Genomic DNA, 14,217 nt, shown 5'->3' on the forward strand with positions numbered 1-14,217 from the left:
CTTTTGTGTAGATTGGCAGCTGCATGCTGCTGCTGAAAACTAATAGCACAATGAATAATCTGTCAGAGTTACACAATGTTATAGTCAGCATTCATCAATCTCTCTCCCTCTCTCTCCGTTTCTCTGTCATTTTTCCTTCTCTGTCCATATTTCTCTCCGCTCTCTGTATCTATCGCTACCCTTCAACCACAGCAGTAGTGTTAATGCTGTGGTTCTGACTCTGGGGCCAATGTTGGTTGCAGTTGTTTATTACAGCGCATATAGGAAGTGCTTGGATCAGAACTCAAAGAATGGTTGAGGAAGTTGGGAAGCTATAGGTGGGGATGAAACCACTGTCTAAATGCTATAATAAAAAAAACACAGCGTGAGTAAAATTTGATCCTTCTCTGTAATGTAATTGATTATGGAGTAAAAGAGAAAAGCATAGGGTCTGACTTTCCGTGGTTCACCTAAATATGAAATCTGATATGAAAAACGATGAGGCAACATTTGCTGCAGCTGTGCTAATGTTTCCATAGATCACCAAAGCTGGTCTGAGTTCAGATCCTGCAGTCAGCAAACAGCTTTCAGATAAATCTACAATATTTTCAGTGTATCCATGTGAAGTGAAGTGGCTATGCTTACTCTGCCTGCAAATTTATAACATACCCTTAAAACAATGAAATACACGATTGAGGTTTTATATTACTTTGTTTTGGCTAAGATGTGGTAATGAAGTGCAGATTTTGTATGATGTAGGCAAGTGAAGCAAGCGGCACATTAGTCAGTGGACATCTATTGAGTTCATCTAAGACCGGTAAAAGACTAAGACAATAATTTGGTTTTCTTAATGTCATGTAAACACATTAGTCCAACTAAAATTAGTTAGTCTTAGTCTGACTAATGTACCTGGATAATGCACTTCATAGTCCAATTCAGTTTTATAATTTATTATTTATGGCCCGGGATGGAGTGGGCAGAAAAATCTGGACTGGAGGCGGACTTGGAGTTCTGCACATGCACTAAAATGTCCTCTCTGCTCTTTGACCTTTTAAACTGCAGTATTGTTGCCAGAAATCGTACGGTGTCGGCATCGTTCTTCTGACAACACAGCAACCATGAAACAAGAGCCATGCTTGATCTAATTTGTATCCCGATTAAAATGTACAGCAGCTACGAAACATAGAGAACCACAGCACGATCCATCTCGTCATTTACTGTTTGTTTGAGATGTCAAGGTCAACATGCGCGGCCAGTAAATTGATTTTCTCCTCTGCATATACACTGATTTTTCCAAGAACCACCAGAGGAAGCATGCATATCACTGTTGGTACACATAGCACAGTTTGAGAACCATGGCTCTAAGAGATGCCTGGTTGTCAACTCTGACACAGTCTGCATCTACACAACATAATTGTGACCTGCGTTCATGTAACCAGTGTCTCAGATCCTCAGCTCCCTGCACCTGGGCCTCACCTCAGTGAATGACCCAGATTCATGAGCAGATATTACTACTGTTATTCTTTTATAAGTCTTGCAAGTAATAAAAGCCTGTATGAGAGTGGACCAAAAATAACAAAATCACCCAGTAAAAACTTTGTCAAACTCTGTCTTCAGACAGCCAACACTGCAATGCAATACAGTAGCTTATTGCTCCTGCCCAGGAGAAAACCATGACAGCATGAGGTAAACAGTGGGGTGGTTGCTGCTGGTTTTGGATCTGCTTCTGAGTGTAATTGTACAATCAAATTATCAGGTTATCAAATAACCATCTTATCAAGTATTTTATCCACATTCTATTCATTTGTAAGCAGAAATGGAAACTAAGTCAGCGGGTGGCTGATTCACTAGATCAGTACAAAATCACTGAAAATTAACTAAAGGATGATCCTATTCTTTAATATAGTAAGTGCCCCATAGCCACGTACATATTCTGCATTCTTCTAAACCTAACCCTGTTTTTGCGGTGAGCTTTGGCTTTAAAAAATGAAATGGCTGGTTTGTTCATTGGAGCTGCTGTAGAAACATGGTGGTGTAAATACAACAAGGCCTTTGCCTAAAGTACATATAAAAGGCTTGATCTAAGGCTACAAAAAAGTGATTATACATTTAAACAAACATATTTATGAGTACTACATTCGATTTTGGCCTATTAGCCTTCCCACAAATGTTACAAACTATACCTTTAAGGCCGTTTTCTGATGAAATGTTCTCGCCCAAGGAAGAAATTATTCGATTTTTGTGACTGTACTGACACTGAGGGAAACTGAGCAGCTGTGAAGGAGGTTTTAACTATCCAATTCAGAGCCAGAACATCTGACAGATGCCACTCACTGTGTAGAGTTAACAAAAAAAAAAAATGTTGAGCTCATATGTTGTGTTCCATTTTGTGCAGACATGAGGAAAGCCGTGAAAAATCTAAATTAGTTCTCCACACAAATATCTTGATTAATGACCGCAAGGCTGTGTTTAGACTGTCTGTATGTATATTTATTAGTTCTCACTCAAGTATTGACATGGATTTCCAAACCAGCTTCACTCACTGTGAGCTACCATTACATGCATTGGCATGATCTTCCTCTAATTTGCATTTCCCAGGAGAGCGTGGCTGGCCTATAACACAGTATACATTTCTTTTCCGAATCGTTACCCGCAGGCCAGAAAACATTTGACCGGGTATGATGTGAACTAAGTCTTTTCATCATCCACATGCCTGCGTTTGGTAGGAGAAAGTTATATGATGAGGAAATGGCAACATAACAGCTCAGTAATGGCTGCATTTACATAAAACTACATAAAGTATTGACCTTTATGCACAGAGCAGACTCTGGACTTTCAATAATCATGTGGGATGTGCTCAGAAAGCTGCAGGTTGTCAGGTACATATTTCATAAAGATTCAACTTTAAATTAAATTGAATGCAGACTTCAGATTTACAGTATAATGTAAAAAGAAAAATGTAGACACAGGCTGCTATTGTTTTTGCAGTTGGCGATCGTGAATAGGCCTCCTGTCAGATTTTTCATCCGGCTATATCTTGCTGAGCAGAATGTTTGCTCCAGCTGTAAATCCTTTATTAGAAATTAAACCTTTGTTTCCTTGATAGAGCCAAGCAAGTCTGTTTGAATTCAGTTTTAGCCACTACTTCAACAGGTGACTGCTGAGGAGGTATAGACTCCAAATCCTTGCATTGTTCTACATCTGCTGAATGTATAAATAAACAATTGTTTGCACACATATTTGCAATACAAATAATGTTATTTGGTAACATATATCATGGAGTAATATTAAAATGCCCCATTAAAGCAACACGCTTACCTATCATGACTAGTGCATGTATCACGCTGTTGGTTGGTTGAGTCCATCTGTGAAAAGATACTTCTCTCTGATTGGCATCAATCTTCACACGAGTAGACTATCTGACAAGACAAAAGCAAGCAAGAAACGAGCAAGCAATGTCCTGTGTAATGACATGATGGCCAGTATTCTAGTTGTATTGCAAAATTGTTAGTGACAAACTGGTAGGAAAACATTCCCCCTTTAGTGCAACGCAGGCATTATGCAAGATGTATATCTAGAGGGCCATCGGTTCAAGTTTTTTTTTTTTTCAGTGTGTTCCTTCCATTTGACTGGAATTGGCTGAAAACAATACTCTCTCCACTAGGGGTGGGAATCTAAGGGTATCTCACAAAACAATACGATACGACAACATACGATACATGATACGTGATACATGATACATGATACCAATAATATCACAATACCATAAATACCAATACCAAGACTATCATATAGCAATACATCATATAATAAGTTAAAAGTGCAGGATTTCTCCACATAGAGAACAAATCATCTCCACCATTCTCCTGCTGTAATCTCCCTCTTATTCGGCCAGATAACTTCTGCCCAAGTTTCCCCTCATTCATTTGAGCAGCGCCGCCATGAGGAGACATAAAGTAGTGATGCCCAGTGAGTGAAACTGGCAGGGACTGTTTACTTTAATTAAAATATCAACATTTGTTATATCACCAAATCGATATTTTAACCCACCCCTTTACTCTACACATACGCCAAAGTACTTGGTAACCTTAGCCACTACTCATACACTTAAGAACTCCCTCTGCATTCAAGAATCAACAGTGTGAGTGTGTGTGTAGCCCATAGACAGTAGATTCAGTCTGTGAGGTAGTTTTTGTTATATTTGATTCTTTATTGTTAACCAAACTGTGTTCAATCTAATCCAATTGTACCTGCTTAAATCAGCGACCTAACACCAGTTCATCCAGTGAGGATATGGAACCTCAGTAACCCAACTGAAGGTGCAGGAGGTTTTTCTACAGTCTGCTGTCACCTGACTTGTCAAACACACATTAGGCTCAGAACTGTTTTCCTACATTTGGACTGCGTTTCTCCTTTTCATCACGGTTGTTTGTACAGATGCAGAAAATAATAATCACAAATGCAGATATTCTTTTTTTGAGAGGGGTGTTTTCCTCTGAAGGCGCAGCAGCAGTGGCAGCAGCAGCACAGTAGTAGAACACCATCTGATAGTCATTACCCCTCCCCTCTCCTTTCTCCTTCTCCCCCTCTTTTCTCCTCCTCTTCTCGTTGCGCTCCATACTCTTCTCTCAGCTCAGACCTATTATTCATTAGTCTGATGAAAAACACCCACCAACGTATCCAGGCTCAAGCTCATGCAGTTACACATTAAAAGACAAAGACACACACACACACACACACAGTCCAAACTCAGATGAACTGCTCTGGGCGCGGGTCAGGGACCTGTCAAAACTCGGAAGCAGGTCTGGACCTGATACGGTACTGCAGAGCAGGCGTCTACAGGGGGAAAGAGACTCCAAGGAACGAGGCTATTTATCGTAGTCCTTGGACAGTCGTTTTTGAAAAGTGACAGAAGGAGGGGAGAGGGGAAGAGTTTCTGGACTTGTTATGGTGCCAACGAGCAGACGTCTGGAGAGGGTCATTACCAAAAGTAATTGTCTGCTTTCCACGCCAGTCAGCACAGAGCGGATTGCAGGAAGAAGGTAGGAAAAGGAAGGAAAAAATGGAGGAACGGTGGAAAGCAGGAGGGAAAAGGGGACAGAGGCGGTGATTGTGAGACAGAGGAAGAAAAGTAGGATGTAAAAGAGGGAAATGAAGGTGGGAGGGAAAGAAGTAGAAGAAAAGAGAGTTTGGCGGCAGCCTGCCAATGCTCCAGACTGCGTGGTGTACTGCGTGGGGAAAATGGTCGGAAGTGCTCGCCCCCCCAACTTGCACCCCCACCACCAATTTCAGCCTCATTCAGTCTCAGCTCGGGCCACACTCTACTGTGCTTCCCAGGAGAGCCAGACTCTACAGCTGGCCTTATTAAACTGAGAGAGGCAGAGAGACAGAAAAAAGACGAAGGAGGAAAGAGAGGTCACACAACTGGAAGACATCAGCTGAAGCCGTGCTCACTCTCTTAGTTTTTTCCGTTCATATCCCATTTTATGATAGAGTTTCTCACAAACACGCTTGCAGTGCACTGGGTTCAAACACATAGTAAAAAGCTATTATTTGATTCGACATCCCTCAGAAAGCTGTAAAACAATGACACAAATGCAGTGAAATTAAAGTCTATGACTTTTATCTCGCTCGTCTGAGTGTGTCTGACGGCTGTCGTCAGACATCTGAGCCGCGCTGCTGCATCAGGGTGTCTAGTTGGTTTGAATCTTGCAGTATTCATGAACACAGTGGGACAATAAAACATACTGTAAGCGATGGGAGTCTGTTTCCAATCTATTATCTGCTCTTCATCAGAAATGCGTCTTTTTCTACTGCAGCTTATTTGAGTTGCTGTTTAACGTTGACAAGTTGAGTGTGTGTTATTCTCCAAAACAGATTCACATCAGCATGTAGTATGTCCACAACAGCCACTGTCAAATTATTATTATCTCCTGAGGCTTGAGTAATTTGCTCAAATGGTCTGGACCCAACGCACCGTGTGCATGACGCCAATTGTGTCATCAATGCGCAACAGGTCTTGGAACCGTGTGCAAAGAGCGTGTTGGGTGCGCGTGGACAGCGCATGTGCGAAATGAATTTCCGGTAGCTGAAGAATTAAGCCCCGCTCACCAAGCAGAAAAAACATTTTGACAACAGAAGAAGTAGTCGCCAAGGATAGTCATCCGAGCCGCAACCTGGTGACCCTCGAAACGGCTGACACCCCGACTCCCCTGCCCAACGGAAATTTCAACTTTGAGCTGCTCGAACCAGATGTGACCGAAGGAAATGAAGCATCGTTCTCTTCCTCTTTGGTCGGAATGCGTCCTATTCCCTGCATCCAGACTTGCACCGCCACCTGATGGTGAAGTGAGATACTACAGCACTCTGACATGCGAGTATACCGGGGGCTATGCGACGGACACTTCAGCATATATCAGGGCCTTCAGTCTCAGTCATGACAACTCAAGTGAATCTACTGTAGTTATTTCATCTTTCTTGTTTAGATGTAAAGAAAACATTTTATTTTATTTTTCTACGAAGTCTAAATTTAGCTGTAATCTGAAATGCTCCTGGTCCATGCAATGAAATGCTGCTGTGATCAGTCCTTTTTGAAATATTATTGAAAAAAATAAATAAATGTAGTTAGATGCAGAAACTAGGACCTGGCCATTTGAATTACGTTGAATCGGTCATAAAAGCTGCACCATAGCACCTTCACAAACAAATGTTAAGGTAATCAATAATCATGTTCATTTCCTAGTAAATCATTTTGAGCATGGGCAAAATGCACTCAGCTACATAACCAAGCAAATCTTTACACTTTCTCAGCACATCATTTCACAGCATAAGCATAAGGTCTGGTTCACATCAGTAGGTGTAAAAAGAAAAAAAAAGCTTTTTCTTTTACTAACTTTTCTGAGGGCAATCAAACTGTGAGAAGCACATTAAACTAAAGGTAAAGGGTTTGACTGGGTGCCAGTTTGGAAGCTGTACTGGTCACCTGTGATATATTCACTTTGCTGGAGTATAAAAGCTATAGGCCTTAACAAAAGCCACATCCTGGCTCAAAGCTGTTTAAGGCTTTGTTACATGTGAATCAGTTGAATACAGACAGCTGCAGCGGAGCTACAGTCCATTCATGAAAGGGAGTAATGCTGATATTAAAAACCCTGAGCTGTGATTATTTAGCTCAAAGAAAGCTTCTCTAACCAGAGGAGATCCAGCCTCCTTTTTACTCGCTCAAAGTTATTGACAACATAAAAAGCTGCTTCCCAGACTTCTGCCGTCAAAGACTCGGGCCAGTAGCCGCTCTACCTCTCGTGGAACAGAGGAGCTGTAGTAACAGAGTAAAAGAGAAATCAGCTGTGATGTCATCGCCACTAATGAGGTGGCAGGAATGATTTTGACCACCTGACTCACTCACCACCTCACCTCCCTCTCACTTTCTCTGTGTGTTTTTGACTTTCTGTTCACCTCTCTCAATTCCTTTCTCACTCACCTCTCTCTGCCTACTACCGCTCATGTTTTTTTTATTTTTCGTTCTCTCCTGGACTATGAATTTTCCCCTGAGCCTTGCCTTGCTGCTTGCCTCCAGTCACTTCCAGAGCCATACTTGAAAATGAATGCGACTAATTTTTAACTGCCTTCAATCAACAAACATTAAGTCATGATATATGCACATCAGCTGAAAGGGAATGAAAAATAAAATGCTTTCCCAATATAGTTTTCCACACTCTCGAGGCTCTAGTTGGCTCCATTGTGTTCCATGGTGTAATGAGTGTCTGCTTCAGATGCCAGGGAGCTCACTGACTGAGCCACACAAACTCAAACGATTTTCTGATCGCACACAAACGCCACAGATATTGACAAATACAACAATTTGGAGCCACCATTGATGTGATGGCAGATTGCAGTGGCCGTGACAGCAGCGTAGACAGTCAGAATATAATGAATTTTGATTCATTCATTTTAAACCACTTTACAGTCTACTCTCTCAGAGCCATCATATGCATCGCAGACACAATATCACCAGACACCACCGACTCACTGCACCGCTACTTCACCATCCTTCCTTCCAGACGCAGGTACATGAAACTAAGATGCAACAAGGTTTTTTAAAAAAACAGCCTGATCCTCTCTGCTGCAACGCCACAACATTACATTTCAGTATTGTATAATATACTACGGTGGCCCTGGAAAGCCTACAACATTTAGAAAATGCAACAACATTAACATTAAAACACTGAAACATTAAGAAAATGTGAGTGTAACTTACTCACTTGCAAACATAACCTTCCAGAAGTGTAAATGAATCCTGCAGGACGACACTGTAGTGCAGTAATGTCGTACATCTGTCTTTTAAAGCAGTGTTACTCATCCAGATTTCATTAATTCATTGAAACTTGGAGCTGCATGGTAGAGGAATAGCAGCAGCTGTGTTTTGCACATGAAGGCAGTTTTTTTAGGGAACATGTTTGGCATAGCAAACATGTTTTTAATCTTGGATGATCATTTTTGTGATAAGTCAAAATTGTGATTGTGATGACAATGCAATTATTAAGTCCAACTGATGGTTCAGGTTTGTTTTTAGCTGTATAATCCACTTGTGAAGCTTTTTGTGGACTGTCTGCAGGTGTTAAACACTGTGGAGCTGATAGTCTTAATTAGCATTGCATGAACTTCTTTGACAGTGATTTAAATGATGCATTTGTTTGTATGAATCACAATGTGTGGCTCACAAATAAAGAGACCTTCTGTTCCCTTGGATTGGCAAGTTATTCCAGCCAGTTGTCTGATGATATTGTAAAAAGACACATCACCAGCCACAGGAGGATCTGAATTTCTTCATCGAAACATCTCTCATAGCTGTAAAAACTATCCGGTTACAGTTTTCACGGTTTAAAACTCTCAGACAATGACTCTGTAGTTCACAAACATATATAAGCTGTCACCTACTCACACAGCGTTCAGTAAAAATCTTAGTGAAGTAAATCTCTCACTCATCACTGACACATTCACTGCTTTTTAGATGGGAAATTTTTTCTGAATCTTTTTACTGTGGAAAAGCTGAAGTGGAGGTAAAAATTCAAATAAATATATAGAGTGAAAAAGCACTTATACTGCCAGGTCAAGTACAAAATATTGAATTTTATGACTACTACTGTGGAGCAACTTTCACAGAACAGACCTTGAAGAGTGTATAGCTTAAATTATTGGGCAGCTGAGGAGGAGAAGAGAGAAAACTGAGGTCAGAGTTTATGGTTATTGTCAGAGCTTCACTTGTTTATACTGATCTTCTTTTTTTTTTATCTTGCATATTAAACTCTTTAGCTTTACACATAGAATGTATTAGGCTGGAAAATAAAATTTTTATTGCCAAGAAAAAAAAAACATGTCACAGGAAAGAGGAAGTCAGGTGAGTAAAGAGGAGGTTGGGGTGAATGGATGTGTTCACCACGCACAGGATAATAAAACAACCAATATTGTTTCTTCCATTCATCTATTATGGCAATAAAAGAAGTTACTTTAACCCATAACCATGATCTTTCTCCAAAAACAATTCTGTGCTAAAAACTAACTGGGCCTTGACTGTTCCACAAACTTAACCATGACTGAGTCAGAGTCTGGTACATCTGCTATTATGGATTGTACTTCTGTGTACAGTGTGTGTGTGTGTATGCATGGTTGTATGTATATATGTACAGGCAGCTTTTTACTGTGTAGAAAGTGGAGTGAAGGAGGTGTGAGATCAGTTGGATGCTGGGAATGGGAGGGGTAAGAAGAAGAGTTCATTTAATGAACTTGTTAAAAGACGTTGAACATTGAAGTAACGTGCTAAGTGTGTGCGTGCATGCGTGCGTGCATGTGTGTGCGTGTGTGTGTGTTTGATGTTACAGTCTTGTAAAGCAGCAGCTGGAGAGGGCTGTCCTCTGAGAACCACCACAGCCGGCCTGTAAACCACACACACATGCACGCGCCCGCACACGCACACACGCACGCATACACACAGATGTACTCTTTAATAAAGCTATTACTTGGGAAACAGGCCAGACTCAGCCACTCTGACGCTGTTTCAAGGTAAGAGTGACACGGTCACGCTCACATTCATATCACATCACATCCTCAGCCAGAAAAAGTGACGGAGTAAAGGTTGCCATGGAAGCGTTTCTTTGTTCTGGCTTTAACACATACAAACCAACTGCGTACCTGTCCGCCTAATATGAAAAGTAAGTCACAACTAAGGTCTGCTGCGAGTGTTTTGTGCACTTTCACGTCGTCGACTGCATATGGTTCTACTGTAAAAGTGTAAATGTACTGTAAAACTGCTCCATCCAGATGTGGAGGTAGTAACACAAGCCACAGCAGGGGATGGGAAACACCTAGTGATGGCTATGAAGTCAGTAGCTTAGTGAAAGTCATTAGAAAAGTGTAACACCTGGAAGAGTCAGTGAAACACCAGACTGAGGAAAAAAGACTTTCATCTGTAATCTGTAGGTATTTTCTTTTTTTATATTTCGCTACACCGTTGATAAAGCAACAGAAGCAGACGAAATAAATACACAGATGATTTATGTGTTTTTATTGTATTAAAAACAAAGCCTTTTCTTTCTTTGTTGAACTGTTTAACCACATGAGAAAATAAGAGACAGGTGCAAAAGCTCAGGCAACAAGATTTTTTTTCTGTTTGGGGCAAGTCTGTTTAGGCAAACATTAGCTGCAGACAGAGCTCTGAATTATAGTCTACACCACAAAAATCTCCATATTTAAAGCAACCACTGTTCTTTGCACATTCGCATGTCATCAAATATCTTTTTTTTTTCTTCTTTTTCCTGATTGTAGAATTATATTGGATGACATCATACTGCAGCTGACTGGGAGCAAACACTCCTATTTTAGAGCTGTGGACCTTTGCCAGGGAGATGATATAACACAGTCCAGATGAGTCCCTCCAAGGATTGTCTCATTATCACACATGCCGCAGCTGCACGACCACTTTGTATGTGATTGACTGTGTGTGTGTGTGTGTGTGTGTGTGTGTGTGTGCGCGTCTGTGCAGGACGCACGTGCATCTGTGTGCACATGTGTCTGTGACCATTTAAATTCTACTCGAAGTCAATTACCAGAAAATGACTTGTGTGGACCGTTTTCGCTCAAAAGAAAAGACAAATTACAGGGTTTGGGTTAAGGTTAGAATTGGGGTTGGGATTGTAGGAAAGTCCTGGACTGAGCTTGTTCCATGTGGACGACGTAAAAACCAGGGGCGTAACCGGAGGGGACTGCCAGGGTGGGACCGGAGAACACGCTCCAAATCTGATCGCTCCCCCACTGTGCCACCTCAAAATTTCTAGTCCTTTTCTATTTTGTGCTTGCTAATTAAAAGACAAGAGCTCAGTATGTTGATTTTATTTTTTTTATTTTTTTTCACATATTTTATTATCCAGTTATAGTTGGGCAGCCTTTGGCCAAGTGGAACAGGAGGGTTACCAAGAATTACAACTTAAAGAGGGTAACAAAGAGTCAAACACATAATGCTTCACAAAGGTAATTAAAATAAGTACCTATTCAAACTATGGTTGTCCTACATTATCTAACTACAAAAGAATATCAGAGCTATACAAATTATCATTTATCTTCACAGTACATCCTTATCTTTTGTGATAAGTGATAAAAAACAGATTGTGCTCCTTAGTAACAAGAATAGTAACCAGAGCCTGTGTATGGTGTTACAGCCATTTTGGGTCTAAACATTTAATGTTTCTGAAAAACCTTTAACTATATTTAACAACATTTGACTCAGTGGCTTCATTTTTAGGAGTTTTTTTTTAATCCATTACCATTTGTTTTACCACATTCAACTTTGTAATTTCTCATAAAAACAACAACATCTTTTTCAGATCTACTAAATAAACAAGTTGGTAAAACAAATGGTAATGGATTAAAATTGAATTGAGAAATTACCAAACTGAAAAAGACTTTATGTCGACTCTGTTTAGCTCTCACCTGCATCCGCATTATAGATGTATAGATGAAATACTTGAATGTACTCTGACAAGGACGCTATGTTTTTGGCTGCGTTTGTCTCACAGATTTTCTGTGAGCAGCATCACTTACAATGATAATGATGCTAATGGATGGATTTTGATTACGGGTAATGATGGTTATGGCCCAAGAAAGAAGTAAAGAATTAGATTTTGGTATGTTAGTGTATTGACAATGTGGGAAATTGAGCTCTATACTCTGTCAGTCATCACTAACCTGCTTGCTGGTGACATGGTGTCGCAGTCTCAAGTAAACCCAGGAGAAACTTTTCCATTGTCCCACCACACGTTTATAGTCAGAAGCCAAAACTCCACAAAGAGCCAGTCCTCTGCTCATGAGGTTATTTGTCAGAGAATAAATATCCCACTTCCTCAACACATATATTCACAGAGACTGCATAAAGTTAATTTTGAAAACTCAAGATTTGTGATTTAACTCTCACAATGACAGTTTTCACAACTGACGTCACCTTCAACCAGGCACATACTAATACGATACTAGCACTCTATAAATATTCTGTAATTACGTTCATATAAATATATATACATATACTGTATTTACAAGGACAAAAACTAAAGTTTAAGACTAAATTTATGGAAATACCTTTTAGGGCTCAAGGGTTTCAGTTTATTTTGTTACGAGTTCTAAACGAACACAGCAATAATATAAATTTTGAACTGGCAGTGTCACGGCGACCATTTGCCAAATAAAACCGTTTAAATTGTATGTAAATTACGAACTTTGCAAAAGTATATGGCCTACGATATAACCTGCATCTCCTGTACAACAGATGTAAAAAGTAAAAAACGAAGAGTGGGAGGAGAAGGAGGAGAAGGAGGAGGTAACAGAAGGAGAGTTTCCGACAGTAGCCCAGACCTGACAGGTTCCTTCATATCCGACTTCATTCAGAACCGTAGTGGGACTCTGCACATGGTAAAGCCATCACAGACACACAAAACTCACAGACACATACATGCACATAGACTCCCACACACTGTCTCCTTCTCGCTCTCTCTCATTCTCTTCCTCTCTCACACACAGAAGACACACATGTTCTCTCTCAGTCTGAACCAGGAAATGGCTTTTGCTCGTTTTTTTTTTTAACACATGAGAAACACGGAGAGACAGACACACACACACAAGAAGTTTGGTTTTCGGCAGAAAGTTTGTGCCACTGCAGCCCGAGGCCAAAATTCCCAGCTGGGAAAATCTGGACAGTAGAAGTGAACAAGGTGCGCTCTTCTTTTTCCTCCCTTCTCTTGACTGTGACCCTTTGACCAGAGATTTTGATCGAGTGCACCGGTGCGGCTCAGTGACAACCAGTTTCATGCTTCAGTGCCTTCCCATAAAAGCATCCTCCTGCAAATTCATTGTCTTGGTGTCCAAAAATGGTTTTAAAACCTCAGCGAGCAAAGCCATTGATAGCTGATTACATAACAATAATTTGTTTTAATCTTTGTAGCCCATTTTAAGTATATCAAGGATTTTATTCAAATAAGAATATGCGTCATTTGACAAAAGTGGAGAAAAAAAGTGTTCCTCAACACATTCCTCCCATGATGCCCTATTGTAGAATTAGCTTGTGTTGTGAACACTGTCATATTTTGTGGCACAATGTTGTTTAGTACATTTACATGAATGTTAGAAGTCTAGACTAAGACAGTTATTTGGTTTTCGTGATGTAATAATGTTAGTACGACTAACATACCTGGATAATGCGATTCATAGTCCGATTACTCCTGCATGTATATGCTTAGTCGGACTGGAGTTGGACTTGACGTTCTGCTCATGCACCAAAATTTCCTCCCCTGTGTTTTGACTCAGAAGTGGCGGTGGTGGCAGCGTCTTTTCTTTTGGACAACACAGAAGCTGAAAGAACCATGTTTGATATAATTTGTATCACACTAACATGTACAGCATGTATGAAACATACAGAACCACAGTGCAGTCCATCTCGCCGTTTGCTGTTTGCGCTCTGCCACGTAAACGTCAACAGGAAAGTTAAAGGAAATCCAGAACGCCAAGTCTGACTCCAGTCCGACTAAGCGTATACACGCAGGAGTAATCGGACTATGAATTGCATTGTCCAGGTGTGTTAGTCTTACTAAAACTAGCTCAAGTTTAGTAATAATCAAAATATTGTCTTAGTCCGACTAAAATCAGACATTTCACATACACGTAAACACACTGACTTGGTTTTTTTTTTTATTTCAAACA

Source organism: Solea senegalensis, linkage group LG9 (genome assembly GCF_019176455.1).
Source record: "Solea senegalensis isolate Sse05_10M linkage group LG9, IFAPA_SoseM_1, whole genome shotgun sequence".
Lineage (NCBI taxonomy): Eukaryota > Metazoa > Chordata > Actinopteri > Pleuronectiformes > Soleidae > Solea > Solea senegalensis.